At 32.0% G+C, this 24,362-nt stretch overlaps 1 long non-coding RNA gene across 1 annotated transcript; it reads right to left on the reverse strand.

Annotated features, from left to right (window-relative positions):
- Window positions 1-4,224: 4,224 nt before the first annotated feature.
- LOC134723626 (uncharacterized) lies at window positions 4,225-23,279 on the reverse strand. Its single transcript, XR_010108136.1, has 4 exons — window positions 23,184-23,279; window positions 8,971-9,056; window positions 6,188-6,199; window positions 4,225-4,732 (listed from the first exon to the last, which is right to left on the reverse strand). It is a non-coding gene; the product is annotated as an uncharacterized LOC134723626 (long non-coding RNA).
- Window positions 23,280-24,362: the final 1,083 nt, after the last annotated feature.

Genomic DNA, 24,362 nt, shown 5'->3' on the forward strand with positions numbered 1-24,362 from the left:
ATACACCGCAACAAATTAAACACAAAAAAGTAAAAGCGCTTTAACTTGATATCGTTAATCTTAAAGTAACAGTTTGGCCTTTACCACGGACCAAACAAAATGTGCCAAATCCTATCACCAGTTTGTGCAGAAGTATGTACAAACAAGTTCGTACGGCTTTTTTGGTGGTGTTCGTTTTGCTTAGTCTGCAGTTTTCAATGTTGTGTCTTTTTCACTATTATTTGCAAGTATGTCTGCTTATTTTAATGCTCTTTTTATGAGCATTATGTTTTCTGGTCTGTACGTCTGTTCCATCTGTTCGTTCATTTGTTTGTCCATATAAAATGACATGATTTGTCTAATTTTAATGCCAAATTGGAGTTTTTATCCCAATTTCAACGTCCGCTGAACCTATAGAAAACGATAGTGCGGATTGGACAACCGTGTACTATTGATACATTCTTGGCGTTCTCAGTTTATTGTCGATCAATGAATTGAACTGTTCCAATACATTTAGACTCAATTGCATACAAATCATTAAGAATATTAAATTTTTTTAGCATAGACATGAATAGTGCTTTCAGCTTGTATAGTCAAGTAAGGGCGTGGAAAATATGATTGCTTTCAGAAAAATATATTACTATGGAATGTAAGAATGTTTTAAAGGTAGTAAAATCTGATTTGAATGCATCAGGATGATGTGTCAGAAGTTAACGTCTCTAAAAAAAACTATGTATCTGATGTGCAAGTTTATATCTCTTTCTGGTGTTAGTAAATACAGTGAAAGAATGGAACACATACGCATTAGAGATTCCGATCATGAATAAACAAGGCATAGCAATGTTGGGAACTGATATATGTGATAACATTCCAAGAATAAATACTTTTTAAAAATTTTTCAACTTTTCGTGTTCTTGAATTGGTCTTTAATGGCATTTGTTGATATTTCTAAAGTTTAAATTGGATTTTTTTGTTCAAATGTATGCACTTTATTATGCTGTTTTAATTGAATAACAATTTTGTTGATGACAGAAGTCTTAACTTTTGAGAAATAAAGGCAACAGAAGTATACCATGTATACCGCTGTTCGAAACTCATAAATCGATAGAAGTTAACAAATCCGGGTTACAAACTAAAACTGAAAGAAACGTATCAAATATAATAGGAGAACAACGACACAACATTAAAATATAACACACACAGAAACGAACAAAGTAATAGAAAAATCCAATTAGAATAACAAATATAACAACAAAACTAAATATATTGTACATGAATTTGGGATAGAAAGTACATCTTATAGTAATGTGAATTTTCACATATAAAGAGGAAACAAGCGACACAACAGAAACACAACGTTAAAATGTAAAACACACAAAAACGAAGTATGATATAACAATGGCCATATTCCTGCCTTGTTACAGGACATTTAAAACCAAATGGTGGCTTGAACCTGGCATGCCAAACGTCCCGCTTTAATGTCAATGTTAAATATAACATTAAAATGACAACATAACATTACAGGACTACAATACAAATAAATAGGATGTTGTATTGGACAAAGAAACACACGAATGATAGCTAACAAAAGGCACAAGGTTTAAAATTTGATACACCAGAAGTGCGTTTCGTCCACACAAGACGCCCAGATAAAAAAGTTCGAAAGCCAAAACAAGTACAAAGTTTAACAGCACTGAGGACCAAAAGTTCAAAAAAGTTGTGCCAAATACGGCTAAGGTTTTCTGCTTGGGATAATAACATCTTTACTATTTAGAAGAATTTATACATTTGCAAACAGTATAATATATAGACATGATAAAACTGAAGTATTAACTAATTACAGAAGAAAGGATACATTACATAAACCAACAGAATCCAACCAAAACAAATACACACACCAGAGATAGTCAAAGCTTCAACGCAAAAAGAGACGGCAAATTTGAAATTGTAATAAATTGAATAACTTTTAAAAATTAATTGTTCAGTACTTTTTTGTGATTTTACTTTTTACATATTTGTTTGTTGTTTTAAGGATTAAGATGTCAACACAATGCATTTTATTTTTGACTGCTGTATCCCTATTTTTGACATTATTATCTATTTTGTCTGCTTGTTTTCTACACACATCAATGTCAATATTATCACGTTTGATGTGACTGTTCGAAATGTGAGCGGTTTAGCAAGCTTAACACCAGACTTATTCCACCATTATTAAGTCAGGAAAAAGACAGGTATGGTCTATTCGTTTGATGGGTTTTTCTATGTAATGATGTAATGCTATTGTTTCAAAAAAAAGGAGAAGGTTTGGATCCATTAAAATGTTTAATCCCGTTGCAAATGTTTGCACCTGTCCTATGTCAGGAATCTGATATACAGTAGTTGTCGTTTGTTTATGTAATATATACGTGTTTCTGGTTACTCATTTTGTTTATTTAGATAAGACCGTTGGTTTTCCCGTTTGAGTGGTTTTACACTAGTAATTTTAGGGCCCTTTATAGCTTGTTGTTCTGTGTGAGCCAAGGCTTTAGTTTAAGGCCGTACTTTAACCTATAATGGTTTACTTTTTAAATTGTTATTTGGATGGCACTCACACCACATCTTCCTACATCTATTTGCCATCTGATCATGTTGATAAGGGACTCTCCTTTAAGAATTTCCCTCCGAGTTCAGTATTTTTATGATTGTTTCTTTTACCAGTCAATTATAATTATCATAATATATCAGATTAATAATACATAAATATATAACATTCCAGAATCACAAGGTGCCATAGCACGTTTTTATCAAACATAGAAGAACATAGTAAGAACTTTTGGTCATAAATTTGACAGGTAATGGGATGATGGTGTTTACTTTCCACTCTTGGCGGATCGAGAGGCTGTTAATGTATACCCTGGTATCTGCCCTTTAAAGATAGTATTTGGTCATAGTTTAAGAGGCCTTCAAAATAGGTAGAAAAAAATCGCTTACTGAACAAAGCGACTTTCATCTTCTAAAATATGTATCTATATATGAAGAAAAATTGTATACTGCCTTTAAAATTGCACAGAAAACATCAAAACTGTTCAAAACACGATGAGAATAATGGTATGATAAAGATGCTAGGCACATATTTAGTGAGCCTGGTGGTAAGGTTCTTATATTTTTGTCAGGTCCTGGGCATGGACATCCTTTACAGACTAAATTATTGGGCCGAGTTACTGTGAATAGAGTTTTCATTGTCTCATTGTCCTTGATACAATCTGTCGTGTCATAACTCATTTCAAAACAAGTTAATTCAATTTAAACATCTGATTTTTATCCCATTCCAATAATAGACGATTGCACTGCAACAATGACCAAGCAATATGTGTGACGAAATTGATCAATTGAAAGGTAATAGTTCAGTTGACATTTCAATTTGAATGATAATTCTTATGAACTTGTCTCTGCATAATAAATTATGATACATTTGCTTATAAATTTGTGCCATTTGTTGAATTTAATTTAAAGGTGATTGTTTACCGTAAAAGACAATTGAGCTGATATATACTGTACGACTTTAGAAACGCAACACTAATTTTGTTGATTTTTTTTACCAAATCTTTTTTGATTCTCTTACAACTACTTTTCATGCTTATCATGCTTCTTTCTCCTTACAAAAAATCAAAATCTGACTTACCTGTGGTTATTGAACATACCCAATTTTTGAAGTCGCATGAAAAAAACCCAAAGAACTGAATAAGCCCTTAAGAATACTGAAAACATGAAAACATAAATGTGCTGCAACCATATCGTATGACTTCAAGAAATCGTCCTACTGTTCTTCCGACAACGATACAAGTAGACAAGATTTGTTGCTGACCATCAATGAACAGATCAACGTGTAGTGACAATGAAACATCAACAGAATTTGATTATGCAACGTCATTTACTAATGTCACAATACATGATGAGTGCTCTGAATTCAAAACCTGACATTGAAATGGGATAATAACAACATGCATATAAAGACAATGTATTATGTTCCAGTCTGAATCAATTTTTGACCATCTCAATTAGGTACCCTTTGGTACTCTTTTTATACATCATCATATACTGTTGTTGTTTGATACCTGCACATTAAACAATGTTTTTGTTATTGAAACTTATGCTTCTCAAAATTCAGATTTCACCTCCTACGTGATGAGCAGCCGAGGTCTGGTAATCGGCAGGGTATATAAAACAAAGAAAAGGTATCACTAGAATGACATTTATTACATTTTGAATATTTTTTAACATATATGTGTGCTTCATATTACTCTCATGTTCATAGGCAGATAAGAAAAATGCCATCTTTAAAATGTTACCAAATTTAAATTTGAAAATTGCCCATACGTTACATTTTTAGGTGCCTAAAACTGTTATTAAAATTGTGCTGAAAGTATTATAAACACTGTAAAGACTTGACCCACTGTTCATTTGTACCCATATCGTGTCGTTACGTTGCAGTTTTAAATTGATAGATTGGGTTGCCATATCAAATTCTTTGTTAGTGAATAGCCACACCACAATCTCTCCATTCTTCCTTAGAGTAGTGTGACCGGTTACAAGCCCTGACATCATCGTTACAGTCACTTTATAAATACCAGTGAACGAAGCAGTAAATTTACTCGTAACGGGATCATATTCAGAGGCTACGTTACGTTACCATTAATAAGCTTAGTGCTGTATTTGACAATACTTCCTACCGGCACTGGTTGGGCATATAAAGGTAATGTCGTTGTAGTTGCGGCTGCAAAAAGGATTTCAAAATCTTTAAAACTCTGATTTTACAAGTAATTGTTAGTGCACATGACATGCACAAGAATAAAAAGGTATTATTCTAAAATATTGTATACTGCTGTCAGTTGTCTATTAAAAATATTGTACTTGTTAATATTCACTATAAAAACATGATACACACATAAACATTTTGGTTAAACATTTCAAACATGACAGTGTTGATTGATCTTGGTAATCATTTCTTTTGAATAAACATGATTAAACGTTCTAAGATATAAATAAAAATAAAGGACGTGGATAATCGTCTCATCACATCCATACATGCAAATCGGGGAAAAATAATAAATCGAAAAGTTTTACAATTTATTGACTTTTGAAAACGGCATACCATTATAAAGTACGAAGTTTGACAGTTGTGATTGTCTTATAAAACTATTTGAATTATCAAAAGGGGACTCGCAGGTTTAAATGATTTTTTTCAATATAGGATTTTGCTATATTTTTTTATAAATGAACTTTATCATATACTTAATAGAAAAATGAAATAAAAAAAATGGGTTCGCCGTTCATTTAAGCTCACAATTTGCTTCCGAAAGATGCATAAATGTTTGTTATTGTCCTTTTTTCTGTTGACCTAATAGGATAAATAAAGGTTATATCGAAATAAAAAAAATCTTAATTACGAAAATCGCTCAAGTTTTACAATTATTTAGTTTATGTATAACTTATATGAAAACAATAATAATAAAAAAAAATGAATTTCAATTTTAATGCCAAAAAATGCCATTTTTGCAGCAAAGGGAGATAATGTGGAGCTTTTTCAATGATAAAAACATCTAGAGCTAAACGAATCGCTTGTTTTTGTTGAATTTTGTACCATATCATAATGTAATAACTAATAGTGTAATAAAGAAGATTTGTAATGAAAAGACAAATGTTTTATTTTTCGCTGAAATATTTGTTACAACGACAATCCTTAAATGTTTGTGTTTTGGATTGAAGGAACTAAGATATTAAAGCTGGCATAGATATTTAGTCAATAGTGGTATGCTTTATGTGTTTGATTATCATGCGATACAATATCTCTTGATTAATAATACCGAAATATCAACTATCCATAAAGTACAAATATTATAAATATTGGTAGATTTAATAATATAAATACAGATACAAATTTTGGTCATATAAACGATCCTGATAATCATAACTACATATTTCCAATGCAGGATTGTTAATGAGTACTCAAGTACCACTCAGTAGAACCGAGTATCGATCCAAACAGAGACTCGAATAATTGGTTTCCTGTTGGACATGGTTGTGGGTTTTTTTTAAATAGAAAACTTATCCCTTTCAAATGTTTTAGTCCTCATTGATTACCCATACAAGTAAAAAAACGCATTTTTTTAAAGTCCTTGTGCAATTTTTTTTATTTATATGACTAAAATTGTTAATATAATATCCTTACCACGTATACAGCCTGCAAAAGATGTAAAGAATAGTTATAGTATATCTAAAATGTATATAAAAAAAGGGGGACAATGTGTAGATAAGTGGATTTTATGTATAAGATGATATTCTACTTAGGGGAACCGCTTAATCGACAATTAACTAAGTGTGCAAATATATCAATACATGTAGTTGCAGGTAATTTATTCAGTTGCTTTCTCCACACCTAGTTTCATGAATGTTTTATAGCTAAACGGTAAACAGGAAGAAAGTGGTAACCTGGCTATATACACATTAAGCACACTATGCACACTCTCCTAAATAATGGTAATCTTATGTAATGCATTAAGCTGGGGTCACACATTCACGATGTTTACTACCGTCCTTGACAGGACCATTCCCGATTAAAATTAATTAAAAGTCTGATCAAGATCCTGTGAATCGTGGATGGAAATTCAAACTTAAATTAAAATTTGTAAAAAGAAAATTGATCACGACAACAATCAGATAGTGTTCAGGAAGCGTCGATATTCAACCGTTTCTAAGCGAATTTGTCCCGATAATCCCGTTCTGAATCCGCTTCTAATCCGATTTGTATTTTTCGCCAGGTAAAATTCGACCGATTCTGTCACGACTGCGTCCCGACTCTACCGAATGTTACCCGACAGATATCAGACAGTGACCAGACAGTGAACCAACGCTGACGGAAGTTATCCGTTCGAAAACTGTTGGCATATTCGGGATAATCAGGTACTGTCGGAACGTAATCCTATCACGGTCCGCTCTATCGCATTGCAAACGGTTTTGTCTGGTCTCGGTCGTATTGTATTCTGTAATTGTCGAGACTTTGACGTTGTTATCATTGACGAATTTCGTATTAATAACGGGACTGTTTCGGAACGGTTTCGGCAAAAAACGGTTCGCAATCGACAAGATCTGGATGCAATCTGGACTCAATCGGCAGAAAAACAGCTATGAAAAATTACTCCAGATCATTCCAGTTCCACAGGACACCGTCCAGAATACACAAGACATTGTTTGGAATTAGATCCGATACAGCAGAATCTGTCACGACATAGCCACGATTGTAATCCGACTAGACAAAATCGGCTGAGTTGCCCCGAATGTTACGGGACGCGCCTAACTGTCGGGATGCTTTGCCGAACTATTCGGACACTTCCCGACCCGTAGGAATCTGTTACGAACTAAAACGACTGCGTTCAGACAATGATAGGACATTCCAGATAATTGAGGATAATAATCCGACTTTTCCACTTTTCGAGTCGTATTGCTGTCTGATCTCAAACGGGAGCAATAATCGGCAATGTGTGAACCCGCAATTATTAATGTTGAATACATTAGTCATGTTAGTGTTGAAAACATGATGTTACCATCTACAGATGTATTTTTGAAGACGGATTTCATTTCATTTTTTTTTCGTCATCGTATTCCATTCATTTACGTTTTCATTTCAAATGACATTTGCAATTAATTAGTTGAAAGTAAAATTACATGAATACCAAACTCGGAAGGAAATTCAAACAATTAAATGGCAAAACACATACGAATATATCGAACGGAAAACAATCGTCATATTACTGACTTAGTTCAGGCACTTCCTTTTGTAGAAATGTGTCATAAATTTGGGTACAGAGGACATAAGTGTTATAAAATCGTACTATTAAAACAAATAACTGTGTTGCCAGAAAAACACAAACAAGAAGACAGAGAACATAGCAAAAAATAAAGACAAGAATTCAAGTCAAATTATGCATAGCACAATTACATAGTGGCGGAACGTAGAAACAAAAACGGATAATCAGTAAAGGTTGAAAATACACAATGACAAAACAGGTGACGAAAACACATAATTAAGATAATAAACAAACGACGGTACCTAGAATCTATACTTAGAGACAAGCATGCATTAGTTTGAAGTTGATACGTTATAAATATTATCATGGTCTTGGTATCTTTCAAAGATTTTTTTGCAGAAACAGGGGAAGACGTTCTTTGAGATAACCCTGGCTGACCAACTTCCTGTTATTGCACAGATGACGTTTTATAAAGTCTGACTAGTAACGATAAACTATTGAGTTTGAGTTAAGAAATGATTATCACATATACAGATGACGTTGGTATATAGCTGATAAAGTGGGGGAAATTCATAATTTAAAAATGAAAATCGTCTCTCTTGTTTTCGTTTCTGGTATAGAGATAACTTTTGTCATGTATTGCTGTCGCGAGGCGCTGTTTCATTAAGTCACACGATGATTTGTTTCCGATTAAAGACTTTTGGAAGTTCCTTCATTATATTTGTTCCAAATAGAAAAAAAATGTTTTAGAGGAACTGGTATCAGGCGAGTTGCGAAAGATCTCGACTTCTAATGGAATTTGAGTTTGCAGTATTTAAAACAATTTCTGTTTTGCATTTATATATGATCTTCCTTATAACAAAGAACACAATAAAATTTTGATTGAATGTTTTTTTTTTTACTTTGAAATGTATCACAGGCAGAATAACGCACAATTGTTTTAAATACATTGCGAAATTCTGAAGTTTTTGAATTGTTTTGTTTGGTTGTATTGGTTAGACTATGTTTTTAGATAAAGCAGCATTGGCGTTAAAATGTTTGCGTTGATAAATTCTATCGCTATAAGCACCTGACCTTGATAATTATTTTTTCATTTAGTTTGATTGTTCATCCTGATTATTTTTAAACATTAACATCTACAATGTTTCAGTACATACATATTTTGAGATTTTGGTAAATTAAAATTGTGACAAAGATCAAATCTTACCTGTACTCGTACGACACATTAAAACAACCAAGATACATGTTAAAACAGACCTCATTATCATTGCAATTGAGAGTTGATACGCAGTTCTGCAAAAAGAAAATTACTAAAATAATGCATAATATATATAGTATTAACATGAATAAGTGCGAGAATGCTGTTGCCGTTGCGAGTTTGACTGTTTATTTCTTTGTCCAACTGAGTTAAATTAAAAATTACTAGTGATTATAACTACTGTTTGAGCTATTTTTGTCTTTAATAAAATTGCAAAAGATATCAGTTTTAATGTTAAATATTAAAGATTTTCCTTGTTTTAGAAAAGTCAACACTAAATTGGCAGTTGGTTCTCCTCTACTAACACTTCTACTTCTAGCTTTTAATAATACCGTGTTTTCAAGTTCACCAAGATCTGTCATAATTCGGCAATTTATGTTTACAAGGCACACTTATGATACTAGTCATAGACAGAGTGCATACAATACAACTTAGAATGGAAACTGGGAATATGCCGAATAGGCAACAATCCCACCAAAAAGTTTAAAACAGTCGAATGTCACCAATTGGTATTCACCACAGCAAATCAATACTGTACCCGGGGTTGGTCTATATCGAGTAAGTAATCCTTTTGGTGAAATAAATTAAACAATATCCTTAATATTATAGTGTGTGATTGAATTGCCCATAAAATAATCATATGTAATGTAAAATTTGTTCTACATGTTTTCTTTATTTGAATGTAAACGAATCCCAATATTTGTTTTTAATCATTTTAACATTTCTTACCAACCTATTTCGATAAGCTGCATAAACAAGTAGTTACGATGAAACTTCACAAACGACACTCAAAGCAAATAACCATAAACTAACTATTACACTTACACTTGCAATTTTGCAAATGAACAATGCAAAAATTGAAATTTAGATTTGTTTCTCTAAATTTGTACAAATATGTTTCATTACAATGTCGATCGTACCTGTCGTATAAGCTTTGAGTCTGAAAAGTAAAAATAAACCTATATTAAACAGGCTTTTGATATTTATATATGGAAAGGCTGCCCGTCTATAATAGTGGGATCCCGATTTTGTTATCATAATTATGATATTAATAATTTACCTGATCTTAAAGTTTTCCTAAATGATGAAACTACTGTCGTTGGAAACAATCTTGCCACTGACACGAATGCACATTCATGTTTATAGTCCGTACATCAGTTAATTTATTCAGATTGTGTGACATATGTTTGAATGCCACGTTGAAAAATATAATTGACCTGGTTAAAAATATTGTAATAAATATAATGTAGGCGGTTGATTATATTTGGGCAAATTAATCTTTGTATTGCGTAGTATGTTTGAAGATGACCATATTTAAATGTATGCGCACGCTTTTTATTTATTTAAAAAAAATAAAAGTAATATCACCCTTTCCGGTAATGACGACTCGCACCAGGTGGTTTATACTTAAAAAGTACTCATTTAGTCTAATGAATGGTTCAATTTTGTCAAATTAAGCGAAGAAATATTGATAATTACTGATTCACTTGCAAGTGAATGAGTCGACCTCTTTAAATCCATATTCAAGTGAACTTCAATTTAACCCCTAGCTAGAGATTGACATCGCATGCATTGTACGTGTACTGGTTATTTAAAGAAAAAGAATGTCAACAATGAATGGGAAACTACTGTAAATCATTTGATTACTAATTCGATGCACATACAATCTTTCTTATACGGTTAAAAACAATGAGAAACATCTTTTTTTAATCAATAAAATAAAATCAAACAGACCTATAAAAATCCAATTGCACGTGTTGATTCAATCTATTCATATCTTTATTTATGTTTACATCACTTATATGGTCATCTGAGGCAGTTAATTAGATGGCGTTTGGACTAAAATACACACGAAACGAACCTATATATTATCTACCCAATGCTCTGTAAGCTGTTTATTTTAGACTTTTGATAGTTTAGATAAATGTTTTTCATTGTTATAAATCAAATATGAGAATTTGAGTCAAATCGGTGACCATGATTTTGACAGCTAGTGCCCCTTTAAGAAAATCATTATACTAAGTATCATTGGTTATTTCAAAACATTTCAAAATCAATGCCTTAACAAATGAAAGAATGTGATTTGATTTCTTGGCGTAACCAACAATCCAGGATTTAAAAAAAATATATTTAACTGAACGACATTTAAACGCCTGCACAAACAATAATATATATATAATGCATAGTACACGTAAAAGGCACATGTAAAGTTGTACCTTACAATTATATTGAATTAATTTAAATTTTGCTAAAGAAAACAAAAAAATACAAATTTATGTACAGCTTGGATTGTTCACATTTACTTGTTATACTTTTTAATGTTCTGTTGGTTTTTTTTTTCATGTTCTTAAACATGTTTGTGAATAATAACGTTTAATAAATGTTTTTTGTCCGCAACAAATGTTAACACAGTACAATTATGTCACTAATGTAACTGTTCATGATGTGTAGTGATGAAAAGGTACTTTTGATTTTTATAAATTTGGTATCTAAAATGTTGTCAATGCAGTTGCTTGAGCCGAACAATCGTTAACGTTTTATAATTTTATAGTTTGTTTGTGTGACTGTATTTTTTATCTTTTAGATATCCTAGTAGCTCGTACACGTGTCTTGTTTTTTCCGCTTTAACACGTTCAACAACATGCACTTTATCTTCAGTCCCAAATGTCCAACATGATGCAAAATGAATTTAATATTGCCTTAAATATTTTTACTGACATTTTACTTATATTTGTTTGGACTGAAGTGTTTTTAAATATTTGAACTTCTTTTTAACTAGTAGACCCACGGCCATCCATAAAAACGTGCATATTTTCGTTTGAACGTACATGTAGGTGTTTGATTATGGGTGTTAAGGAGACAGATTTTCGTATTTTGATATTACAAAACCATCCACAATATGTTTCTCCAAGGATAAATTGTGAGTTCTGTTTCTTAAGGCACTTAACGAAAAAAAGAAAATTAAATATAATATGACTTTACATATTTTTGTTGTTAAACGAATATGTTTAATCTCTTGACCAGATACTTTCTTTTATCTGTTAGAATTTACACCGTGTCTGTTTCTATTTTTGCAACCTATCCTGTTTCTGGAACAGGCTACTTTTTGTAAAATAAGTACATGTATGTCAGCTTCTAGATATTGGTAAAAAAAGTAAGTGCATATATGCAAATGGACAAATTACATATACATCATGTACATAGTAGTTAAATGATATTTTGTCATTGTGATTCCTTAAAGATAGCAGGAACTTATTACTCATTTGAACAAAGAAGCTAATATAATTTCAGATTATTGAATACGATTATTGCATTTTTTTCTCGTAAGCAAAGACCATTCATTAGCCGTGACCAAATACTTGTTATAAATTTGATCAATTTTGGAAACAGTTTTATGTACAACACAACTAGTATGTAATGTACCTCATATTTAAAGTAAACCGGGAGACTTTCGAATGTTATCAATATATTTAGCAGTAGACTTCCATTCAGATTTCAATGAAATATGTGATTACAAATACTCAGTCATATGTTCCTAATCTCTTCTGAAGATGTAAACATTTATATTATAAAGGACTTTTTTTTTCTTTTTTGCAGTTTTATATTGATGGCTAGAATGTGATAACAACATATTTAACACAACGGTCTTTAACATGCTTATATATATATATACGTACTTAAAAATATAATTATTTTCTGTGACTGTATCTTGCATTAATTTGTAGGATCCTTTACTATAGATAATTGAGCTGAGCTGTAACTCAAAAACATTTTCATGCCTTAAATACCATGTACTGTAGTTACGCCGCTAGATTAAAACTGACGAGGAAAGGTAACACACGGCCACTGAAAGCTTTATTTTTGTGAAGCCCAGGTTGTCTAGTGGTCTAGCGGGACGGCTGCAGTGTAGGCAATTAGGTGTCACGATAGCTCATTAGCATGGGTTCGAATCCCGGCGAGGGAAGAACAAAAAATTTGCGAAAGCAAATTTACAGATCTAACATTGCTGGGTTGCTGTTTAGACGAGTTGTGTATATATATATAGAGTTGTCACTGACTCAGACGTACTTATATATATAAATATATACAATTCTAGTAATCGATTGTTACGATCCAGCGCCCTCGCGGGAAAAATCGTTGACTATTATTCAGACGCTTTATATATACAATATATATACATTTGTACGAGTCTAAATTGAAAACTACGTTCAAACCTATGATTTTGCTGGATAAAAACCGCAATTTTTATACGTGTGCATGTAAAACAAATTTCGTTGTAGAAGGGTCTAAAGACGGCTGTTTTTATACCCTTCTACAACAACATTTATATATACAACTCGTCTAAACATCAACCCAACAATGTTAGATCTGTAAATTTGCTTTCGCAAATATATATATATAAATTATATATATAAGTACGTCTGAGTCAGTGACAACTCTACAACAGATTTGTCCATCGGATCACCAGCAATGATGGTGATACATGGCTGTGTACATTATGTATATGCAACTCGTCTAAACATCAACCCAACAATGTTACTAGATCTGTAAACTTGCTCGAGGGGAAGAACAAAAAATTTGCAAAAGCAAATTTACAGATCTAACACTGTTGGGTTGATGTTTAGACGAGTTGTATATATCGCCGGGATTCGAACCCATGCTACTGAGATATATATATTTATACGAGTCTAAATTGAAAACTACTTTCAAACCTATGATTGCGTTGGATAAAATCAGCACAAACAACATTTTCCAAAAGACCAAAAAAGTGAAAAAGTATATGTTATAGTTATTGACCAAGCAAGTCGGTATATTTAGACAATATACGTATAGTGTCTTGAAATATGAAATTTATTTGTATGAGGCTTAGAAACGGGAAAATGCGAGGTTCTACCGAGCATTTTCCCGTTTCGTGCCGAATACAAATAAATTTCATATTTCAAGACACTATACGTATATTTTTTTTATACTGAAATCGGGGGGAAAAATGAAAAATGAAAAAAACATGTAACAAAAATTGTTAAAAAAAGTCTTTGGAATTTCCCTCTTGAGGTACCATTTTGGGGTATTTCCCTATGAGCGTAGTCCAGGTGGTAAGACATTGGCGTATTAAGGAATTAGAAAGGGAAAATGAACTAAATTAATAACATTTGATAAACATGATATATAAATAACCAATTTGAAGACATAAAAGTTTACATTGAAAAAAGTTTGACCATTGTTACTTTACGTTGTCATGGTCGTGACGTGATGTTGTTGATGAAATACAATAAGGAGGCGGGGCTTATAGGTCAGTTGGGGTCATTGACGTATAAAGCTAACGTGTATACGTATAGCTTTATCTGTACAGTAAACTAGCTGATTGCAGTATAAAGAAGTTAATCTGCACAGCTCAGTTGACCCTTATTAACCCGAACGACGTAGGAGTAAAAATAAAAATAGATTTGAACTGTGCAGTATATCTAAGATAGTTAATGCACACCTTTGCTGTGCATTATCCAGATTAAAGCACAGTAAGAACAAAGAGATATTACTCATGTCATGTGTTAATTAAACAAAACGCATTTGACTAACAGGTCGAACAACTGATGTGTATATATAAGTACGTCTGAGCCAGTGACAACTCTACAACAGATTTGTCCATCGGATCACCAGCAATGATGGTGATACATGGCTGTGTACATTATGTATATACAACTCGTCTAAACATCAACCCAACAATGTTACTAGATCTGTACATTTGCTTTTGCAAATTTTTGTTCTTCCCTCGCCGGAATTCGAACCCATGCTACTGAGATATCGTGATATATTTTGCAATTGAAAAAAAAAATGACAAATTTATGTACAACTTGGATTGTTGACATTTACACGATAGATTTTTTTCATGTTCTGTTTTTTTTATGTTCTGTAACATGTTTGTGAATGAGAGCATTGATTATGAAAGTTCTTTGTTCGCAATAGTTAAAAAAAAAATACAATGTGTTTTTTCATGTAAACTATAAAAGTACCTGTAATGTATTTTAAAATGTTATTGAATTAATTTGAATTTTGCAACAGAAATAACATGACAAATATATGCCAGATGAGAGGGTTATAATTTTTTCATGTTCTGGAACATGTTTGTGAATAATAACATTAATGATCGGTCATTTTTGTCATTGAAAACAAATCAGCGAGGCGGGATTATTTTCTACATTTTCACGGTGCGGAACCAAAAACAAAATCCCGGATTTTTTTTAATTTTTAAAAACAAAAAAGCCAACCATGGAAAGGTGGTCGGCATACCCGGCGTAGATGCCGAATGACAAACCATGAGACTTATTGAGAGTAAGAAAGCTCATTCAAAACAAAAATGCATTCAAAGTATAAAAAACATTTTGCACATATACCTAAATCATAATATCTGTCCATAAATGAGTAATAAAATAATATATTCAATACTATTTCACATTTAATATGAGGAAGGCGCTACTTTAAATGCCGGCTTGATAACAATACTTTGTTCTATATATTGATTGATTGTTGGTTGCTTAATGTTCAGTGGCAAATATGTAATGCTTGTGCAGGATGAATGTCCTACATCATGCCAATAGTTTTGTCTAAAATAAAATAATAAGTTCAGATGAAAAAGATCATTTTATTTTAAAAGGGAGGAGGGTATGATAATTTTCTTGTCCAAATAATTATGACGTCTTTATTATTTGATGGGTTGTAGGAAGGCATTAACAGCAAACATTTTAAATAGCCTACATTTGTAACTAGACGCCATTGTTTTTTTTTCTTTGCTACATTGCAGGAGGCGTCTGACAATGGAAACAAATAATTTAGAATTCCTAGACAACAAAAGTTTTTGGTCTAGTATTTTTTCCAAAAAATATTCTGATTCCCAAATTAATGAAACAAATTTATTCTAAATCAAGATTTTCCACATTTTTAATGTTATATTTTAACCAACTAATTTTAATTGACAACATTGGAAGCGCTGCGCATGTAAAAAAATCTGACTTAAACAAAAACAAATTTTCCACCCACCACCACGTTGAACCTAAATGGTTGCTCCCTAAAGGTTATTGTTTTCTGCTGACCATTAATCTATAGGTGATTTATATAAATGACCATGCTTACATTCATTATCTTGTGCCATTTTAATAACATTTTTTCTTTGCAAATCTAACCAAATTTTGAACATTATACAATACAATAAAATACAATACTTTTATTTTTCAAATTAAAGGGCCTATTTTAAAAGAGCATAACATTAATAACAGCATGAAAAAAACATGACATTTGTTAATAGTTATCAAAGGTACCAGGATTATAATTTAGTACGCCAGACGCGCGTTTAAAATAGAAATTTTGTTACATGTGTTATACAATCCATCAATTTATTAACTTTTTTTTTGGTCGATTTTCATACAAATGTAGATGTTATTTAGAATTTGAGGGGATAACGCTGCTCAGCAGAATAAATGCATTTCTAATCATCTTCTGTTTGGGGGTTTCTACATCAATGTACATGTACTAATTCAGAGTCAGCTTCGAAGTTTTTCTTGCATTTTGTGTTACTAGTATAAGCTTTCTATTCAAGTTTTTATTTTGAAGGCAAAATAAAATTGAGAATGGAAATGGAGAATAATGTCAAAAAATTGTTTTCGAGTAATGCTATCATTTCACTGTTGTTGTTTAAAGACACATTAGGTTTGCGTGCAATAACTTTAGTTTAAGTGAATGGATAAAATTGAGAATTGAAACCGGGAATGTGTCAAAGAGACAACAACCCGACCATAGAAAAGACAACAGCAGTAGGTCACCAACAATTTTCAATGTAGCGATAACAAAAAACGCACCCAGAGGCGTCCTTCAGCTGGCTTCTAAACAAATATATTGCTGGCCCCTAAACAAATATATACTAGTTAAGTGATAATGAACGCCATACTAAACTCCAAACTGTACAAAAGAAACTAAAAATAAAAATAATGCAAGACTAACAAAGACCAGAGGCTCCGGACTATTTCAAGACACTATACGTATATTGTTTTTATACTGAAATCGGGGGGAAAAATGAAAAATGAAAAAAACATGTAACAAAAATTGTTAAAAAAAGTCTTTGGAATTTCCCTCTTGAGGTACCATTTTGGGGTATTTCCCTATGAGCGTAGTCCAGGTGGTAAGACATTGGCGTATTAAGGAATTAGAAAGGGAAAATGAACTAAATTAATAACATTTGATAAACATGATATATAAATAACCAATTTGAAGACATAAAAGTTTACATTGAAAAAAGTTTGACCATTGTTACTTTACGTTGTCATGGTCGTGACGTGATGTTGTTGATGAAATACAATAAGGAGGCGGGGCTTATAGGTCAGTTGGGGTCATTGACGTATAAAGCTAACGTGTATACGTATAGCTTTATCTGTACAGTAAACTAGCTGATTGCAGTATAAAGAAGTTAATCTGCACAGCTCAGTTGACCCTTATTAACCCGAACGACGTAGGAGTAAAAATAAAAATAGATTTGAACTGTGCAGTATATCTAAGATAGTTAATGCACACCTTTGCTGTGCATTATCCAGATTAAAGCACAGTAAGAACAAAGAGATATTACTCATGTCATGTGTTAATTAAACAAAACGCATTTGACTAACAGGTCGAACAACTGATGTGTATATATAAGTACGTCTGAGCCAGTGACAACTCTACAACAGATTTGTCCATCGGATCACCAGCAATGATGGTGATACATGGCTGTGTACATTATGTATATACAACTCGTCTAAACATCAACCCAACAATGTTATTAGATCTGTACATTTGCTTTTGCAAATTTTTGTTCTTCCCTCGCCGGAATTCGAACCCATGCTACTGAGATATCGTGATATATTTTGCAATTGAAAAAAAAAATGACAAATTTATGTACAACTTGGATTGTTGACATTTACACGGTAGATTTTTTTCATGTTCTGTTTTTTTATGTTCTGTAACATGTTTGTGAATGAGAGCATTGATTATGAAAGTTCTTTGTTCGCAATAGTTAAAAAAAAAATACAATGTGTTTTTTCATGTAAACTATAAAATTACCTGTAATGTATTTTAAAATGTTATTGAATTAATTTGAATTTTGCAACAGAAATAACATGACAAATATATGCCAGATGAGAGGGTTATAATTTTTTCATGTTCTGGAACATGTTTGTGAATAATAACATTAATGATCGGTCATTTTTGTCATTGAAAACAAATCAGCGAGGCGGGATTATTTTCTACATTTTCACGGTGCGGAACCAAAAACAAAATCCCGGATTTTTTTTAATTTTTAAAAACAAAAAAGCCAACCATGGAAAGGTGGTCGGCATACCCGGCGTAGATGCCGAATGACAAACCATGAGACTTATTGAGAGTAAGAAAGCTCATTCAAAACAAAAATGCATTCAAAGTATAAAAAACATTTTGCACATATACCTAAATCATAATATCTGTCCATAAATGAGTAATAAAATAATATATTCAATACTATTTCACATTTAATATGAGGAAGGCGCTACTTTAAATGCCGGCTTGATAACATTACTTTGTTCTATATATTGATTGATTGTTGGTTGCTTAATGTTCAGTGGCAAATATGTAATGCTTGTGCAGGATGAATGTCCTACATCATGCCAATAGTTTTGTCTAAAATAAAATAATAAGTTCAGATGAAAAAAGATCATTTTATTTTAAAAGGGAGGAGGGGTATGATAATTTTCTTGTCCAAATAATTATGACGTCTTTATTATTTGATGTGTTGTAGGAAGGCATTAACAGCAAACATTTTAAATAGCCTACATTTGTAACTAGACGCCATTGGTTTTTTTTTCTTTGCTACATTGCAGGAGGCGTCTGACAATGGAAACAAATAATTTAGAATTCCTAGACAACAAAAGTTTTTGGTCTAGTATTTTTTCCAAAAAATATTCTGATTCCCAAATTAATGAAACAAATTTATTCTAAATCAAGATTTTCCACATTTTTAATGTTATATTTTAACCAACTAATTTTAATTGACAACATTGGAAGCGCTGCGCATGTAAAAAAATCTGACTTAAACAAAAACAAATTTTCCACCCACCACCACGTTGAACCTAAATGGTTGCTCCCTAAAGGTTATTGTTTTCTGCTGACCATTAATCTATAGGTGATTTATATAAATGACCATGCTTACAGTCATTATCTTGTGCCATTTTTATAACATTTTTTTTCTTTGCAAATCTAACCAAATTTTGAACATTATACAATACAATAAAATACAATACTTTTATTTTTCAAATTAAAGGGCCTATTTTAAAAGAGCATAACATTAATAACAGCATGAAAAAAACATGACATTTGTTAATAGTTATCAAAGGTACCAGGATTATAATTTAGTACGCCAGACGCGCGTTTAAAATAGAAATTTTGTTACATGTGTTATACAATCCATCAATTTATTAACTTTTTTTTTGGTCGATTTTCATACAAATGTAGATGTTATTTAGAATTTGAGGGGATAACGCTGCTCAGCAGAATAAATGCATTTCTAATCATCTTCTGTTTGGGAGTTTCTACATCAATGTACATGTACTAATTCAGAGTCAGCTTCGAAGTTTTTCTTGCATTTTGTGTTACTAGTATAAGCTTTCTATTCAAGTTTTTATTTTGAAGGCAAAATAAAATTGAGAATGAAAATGGAAAATAATGTCAAAAAATTGTTTTCGAGTAATGCTATCATTTCACTGTTGTTGTTTAAAGACACATTAAGTTTGCGTGCAATAACTTTAGTTTAAGTGAATGGATAAAATTGAGAATTGAAACCGGGAATGTGTCAAAGAGACAACAACCCGACCATAGAAAAGACAACAGCAGTAGGTCACCAACAATTTTCAATGTAGCGATAACAAAAAACGCACCCAGAGGCGTCCTTCAGCTGGCTTCTAAACAAATATATTGCTGGCCCCTAAACAAATATATACTAGTTAAGTGATAATGAACGCCATACTAAACTCCAAACTGTACAAAAGAAACTAAAAATAAAAATAATGCAAGACTAACAAAGACCAGAGGCTCCGGACTTTGGACAGGCGCAAAAATGCGGCAATGTTTAACATGTTTATGAGATCTTAATCCTTCCCCTATACCTCTAGCCAATGTAGAAAAGTAAACGCATAACAATATGCACATTAAAATTCAGTTCAAGAGAAGTCCAAGTCTGATGTCAGAAGATGTAATAACCAAAGAAAAAAAAATGACAATAATACATCAATAACAACAAACTACTAGGATCTCTATGACAAATGTATGAAATTGTACCAGAAGAACGGTAAGAATTGATTTTGGGGGTTATGGTACCAAGAGATTAGGAGTCAGTTGTCATAAAGAACATTTTTAGTTGTTTTTCCATCAAATACTGATATAACAGGGGATACAAACGAAACAGGGCGTGTAAGTTATTTTATCGGTAATTTGTACATTTCCCCTGTGATGTGTACTCATTGATAATGTTGACTGGTCATGATTAAGAAAATATACTGGGTCAGTTAACAATTGACATATTCCAGTGCACCGAAAAAAGATCTTTTTAACCTTTAATTCACAAAGTTGCACAAGCATTTTTTTCACAGAAATCCACGAGTTGTTTCAGTAATAAAAACTTAGTTAAACCCTTTTAAATGCTTCCCTGATTGTGTGAAATTTTTAATAGAAAATGTATGATAAACCTAATAAAACTGCGTTATCTGCAGAATTATTGATAGATTTCGTTACAATTCATAAGAACATATAACTAAAATAGGGACGAAAGATACCAAATAACATATCGTCCATGCTATTCTGATCTTGGTTTGTATTCATACATACTTTGTTTTTTTAGTCTTGCATGGCTGATGCTGTTCCAAGTTGCCTTTTTTTCTGCATGTTTCTTGTGAAGTATTTCTTTGACCTTGTCAGTCACTTAAACGTGTTACATTCATATTTAGACACACCACACAACTAGTGACCGAATAGGTACTACTTTCACATGCATGACATGCAATAAAATCTAGAAAAATGAGAGTGCACACGCTGAAATGTCTCGCCTTCTTTACTTATCATTGATGTTATATTGATAGTCCTAAATATAAAGCTTTATTACACTGGTCACATAAACTTAACCATGAAAACTAAACATTGACCAATGAACCATGAAAATGAAGTAAAGGTCAGATAAACAATGCAAGGCAGGCATGTACAGCTGACAATTCTTCCATACAACAAATATAGTTGACCTTTTGCTTATAGAAAAAAAGACAAAAAATCAAAAAAATTAACACTGAGCAATGAACCATGATAATGAGGTCAAGGTTAAAAAAAAACTGCGCGACTGACATATAGATCAAACAATATTTCCATACACCAAATATAGTTGACCTATTGCAGTTAGTATTAGAAAAAAAGTCCAAAACTCAAAAACTTATTTTTAACCATTGAACCATGAAAATGAGGTCAAGGCCAGATGACACCTGCCAGCTAGACATGTTTACCTTACAATCATTCCATATCTAACTATAGTAGACCTATTACATACAACAGCCGAAGGCCACCAATGGGTCTTCAATGTAACTAGAAACTCCCGCACTCAGAGGTGTCCTTCAGCTGGCCCCTTAAGGGCATACGATACAGTTTTGATCCTGTATTTACAAGTTCATGAAATTTGCATATAGGCTATTTTTTACCGGATTAACTCAAATATGTAATAAAAAATATACCTTCATGTGCTACTTTTTGCGTAAAATGAGGTCGAAATTTTGTATATTTACTCGAAATTCAGATTTGTGGCCGTAACTTCTTTTTCGAAAGAAAGACATAACTTTTTTGTTATAAAAGATAAAGACAAATTATTTTTTGTTAAATAATCGTTAATTTCTGTTTTTTATAAATATCTTTAAAAAATATGCATTTTTTTATTCAGAAATTACTCATATTTATCAAATTTTCATGAATTGAGGAAAAAACGTAATTTTTTACTGCATGTTTATCACATTTAAAAAAAAAAATCTATTTACAGTTTTATAAAATTTGGGTCACATTATCTCCCTGTAAAATGAAACAAAATGCCGTTTTGAAAAATAGGGGTCCATGAACTCGTTTTCAAATTAAATCATTTGAATGATAGAAATCAGTCGAAAAATGCATCTTTTCCCGATATGTCACAGTTTGACGTCGCGAAAATAACAAATTACGTTAGCAACGTCATTACCTTCCCTGTAACTGTATCGTATGCCCTTAACAAATATGTATACTAGTTCAGTGATAATGAACGTCATCCTAAACCCCGAATTATACACAAGAAACTAAAATTTAAAATCATTCAAGACTAACAAAGGCCATAGGCTCCTGTCTTTGGACAAGCAAAACTGCGGCAGGGTAATTGTTGAACATTTTTTTGATATCTCACCCCTCCCTCTACTATACCTCTATCCAATGTAGAAACAAAAAAACTGTATTTTCTATGCATTTACTTTGAGTGAGATTAGGCCCCATGCAATTTTACTCCATATTGTTTAGAAGCCGTAACTTAATATTCATTTTACATTTTGATAAGAATTTTACATTTTTTTACAATGTAATGTATGTGACTGATACTTCATATTGTTATTGTTATGGCAACTATTTACATGTGTTGATATTTTGAGAGACCTTATTAAATGATAGAAACTTAACTCTGGCCTTTGTTAGTCTTGTATTATTTTAATTTTAGTTTCTTGTGTACAATTTGGAAATTAGTATGGCGTTCATTATCACTGAACTACTAGTATATATTTGTTTAGGGGCCAGCTGAAGGACGCCTCCGGGTGCGGGAATTTCTCGCTACATTGAAGACCTGTTGGTGACCTTCTGCTGTTGTTTTTTATTTGGTCGGGTTGTTGTCTCTTTGACACATTCCCCATTTTCATTCTCAATTTTATTAACTCGATCTCTTCAGCCATGGAGACTCAGGGCCCAGTGGTTCGAACCTTTATACGAGGTTAACAGGCGGTTTAAATTTTTAGTCGGAAATATCAAGTACACTTGTGTTTCGGGAATTAATTATTTCCGAGCCATAAGATTAATTACGCTTGATTTAATATAACTGTCCTATTCAATTTACAGTGATATAAACAATTACTTACGATCAAGTTCCGTGAACAGTATTATAGTATTCCTCTGTCGGTGTACATGTACTTATAGGTAAAGGTGTGTTCGAATAGTAGACACACGTATTGTGGATTTATACACACGATAAAAAGGAGCTCATCATTACAATGTAGAAATACCTTAAATTAGTTGTAGATGCTGAGTTACAATTACAGCTGACTTTACCAAAGAAAACACACAGATAGTTAAAAAGAATAGTTGATACATAGAAAATATACTAAGGTCGAACCGTCTCTTGTTTCATTTTAGCGCCCAACGTGGGCCCTGTTGTAAGGCTGAGAGATAAGAAAATTGCATTTTTTTTTATTTATGGAAACTTAAAGTTCGTACATAGAGTTTATTTGAGGATATATATGATTTCAAAACGACAAAAGGGTGCAAAAATATTTGTTCTGAAGATTACGTACCGGTTGAAATGGCCAAAAAAAAGAGTCATGAGCTATATTAGTGTTATTAAAAGAGATTTTGAGGATAAGATACACAAGACATTTAAAGATTATAAGTAATATAGGGGTCTGTCTAAGCCTGGTATTGGTGCAAGTAGATTTTTGTTAGGTTCTAGTGAGAAGGTTGATTTTGTGGGCAGGTCTGATTGTAATAAGTTAGTTTGAATTAAAATAACGGGAGGGAGATAAGCATAAAAGTAGTATCCCGAATGAAAACTTGCGACACGACTTTAGCATTAATAGGAATAACAGTCGCGATTATTCGAATGTTAAATTTAATTTAGAGCATGTTTACTCGAATAATACCCGATTTATTAAAAGTCGTGTCCATTACCAATCCCAGCAAAACATATTAATACCTTTGTCAATAAATGACTTATATATTGCTTCCTGTACAGACTTTTTTTTAAAACAAATATATTGCGTAACTTATACATTTATTTTAGGACACGACTTTTAATAAATTGTATGATAATCTTATAACCTCAACTTTTAACAGACATACACCTTTCTAACAGTAATTATTTTACATAAGAAAGGTCAAATCAGGTGACGATGAAAATAACTATAAAATAAATGTATAAGTTACGCAATATATTTGTTTTTAAAAAAAGTCTGTACAGGAAGCAATATATACATTGTAAGTCATTTATTGACAAAGGTAATAATATGTTTTGCTGGGATTGGTAATGGACACGACTTTTAATA

Source organism: Mytilus trossulus, chromosome 6 (assembly GCF_036588685.1).
Source record: "Mytilus trossulus isolate FHL-02 chromosome 6, PNRI_Mtr1.1.1.hap1, whole genome shotgun sequence".
In the NCBI taxonomy this organism is placed as follows: Eukaryota; Metazoa; Mollusca; class Bivalvia; order Mytilida; family Mytilidae; genus Mytilus; species Mytilus trossulus.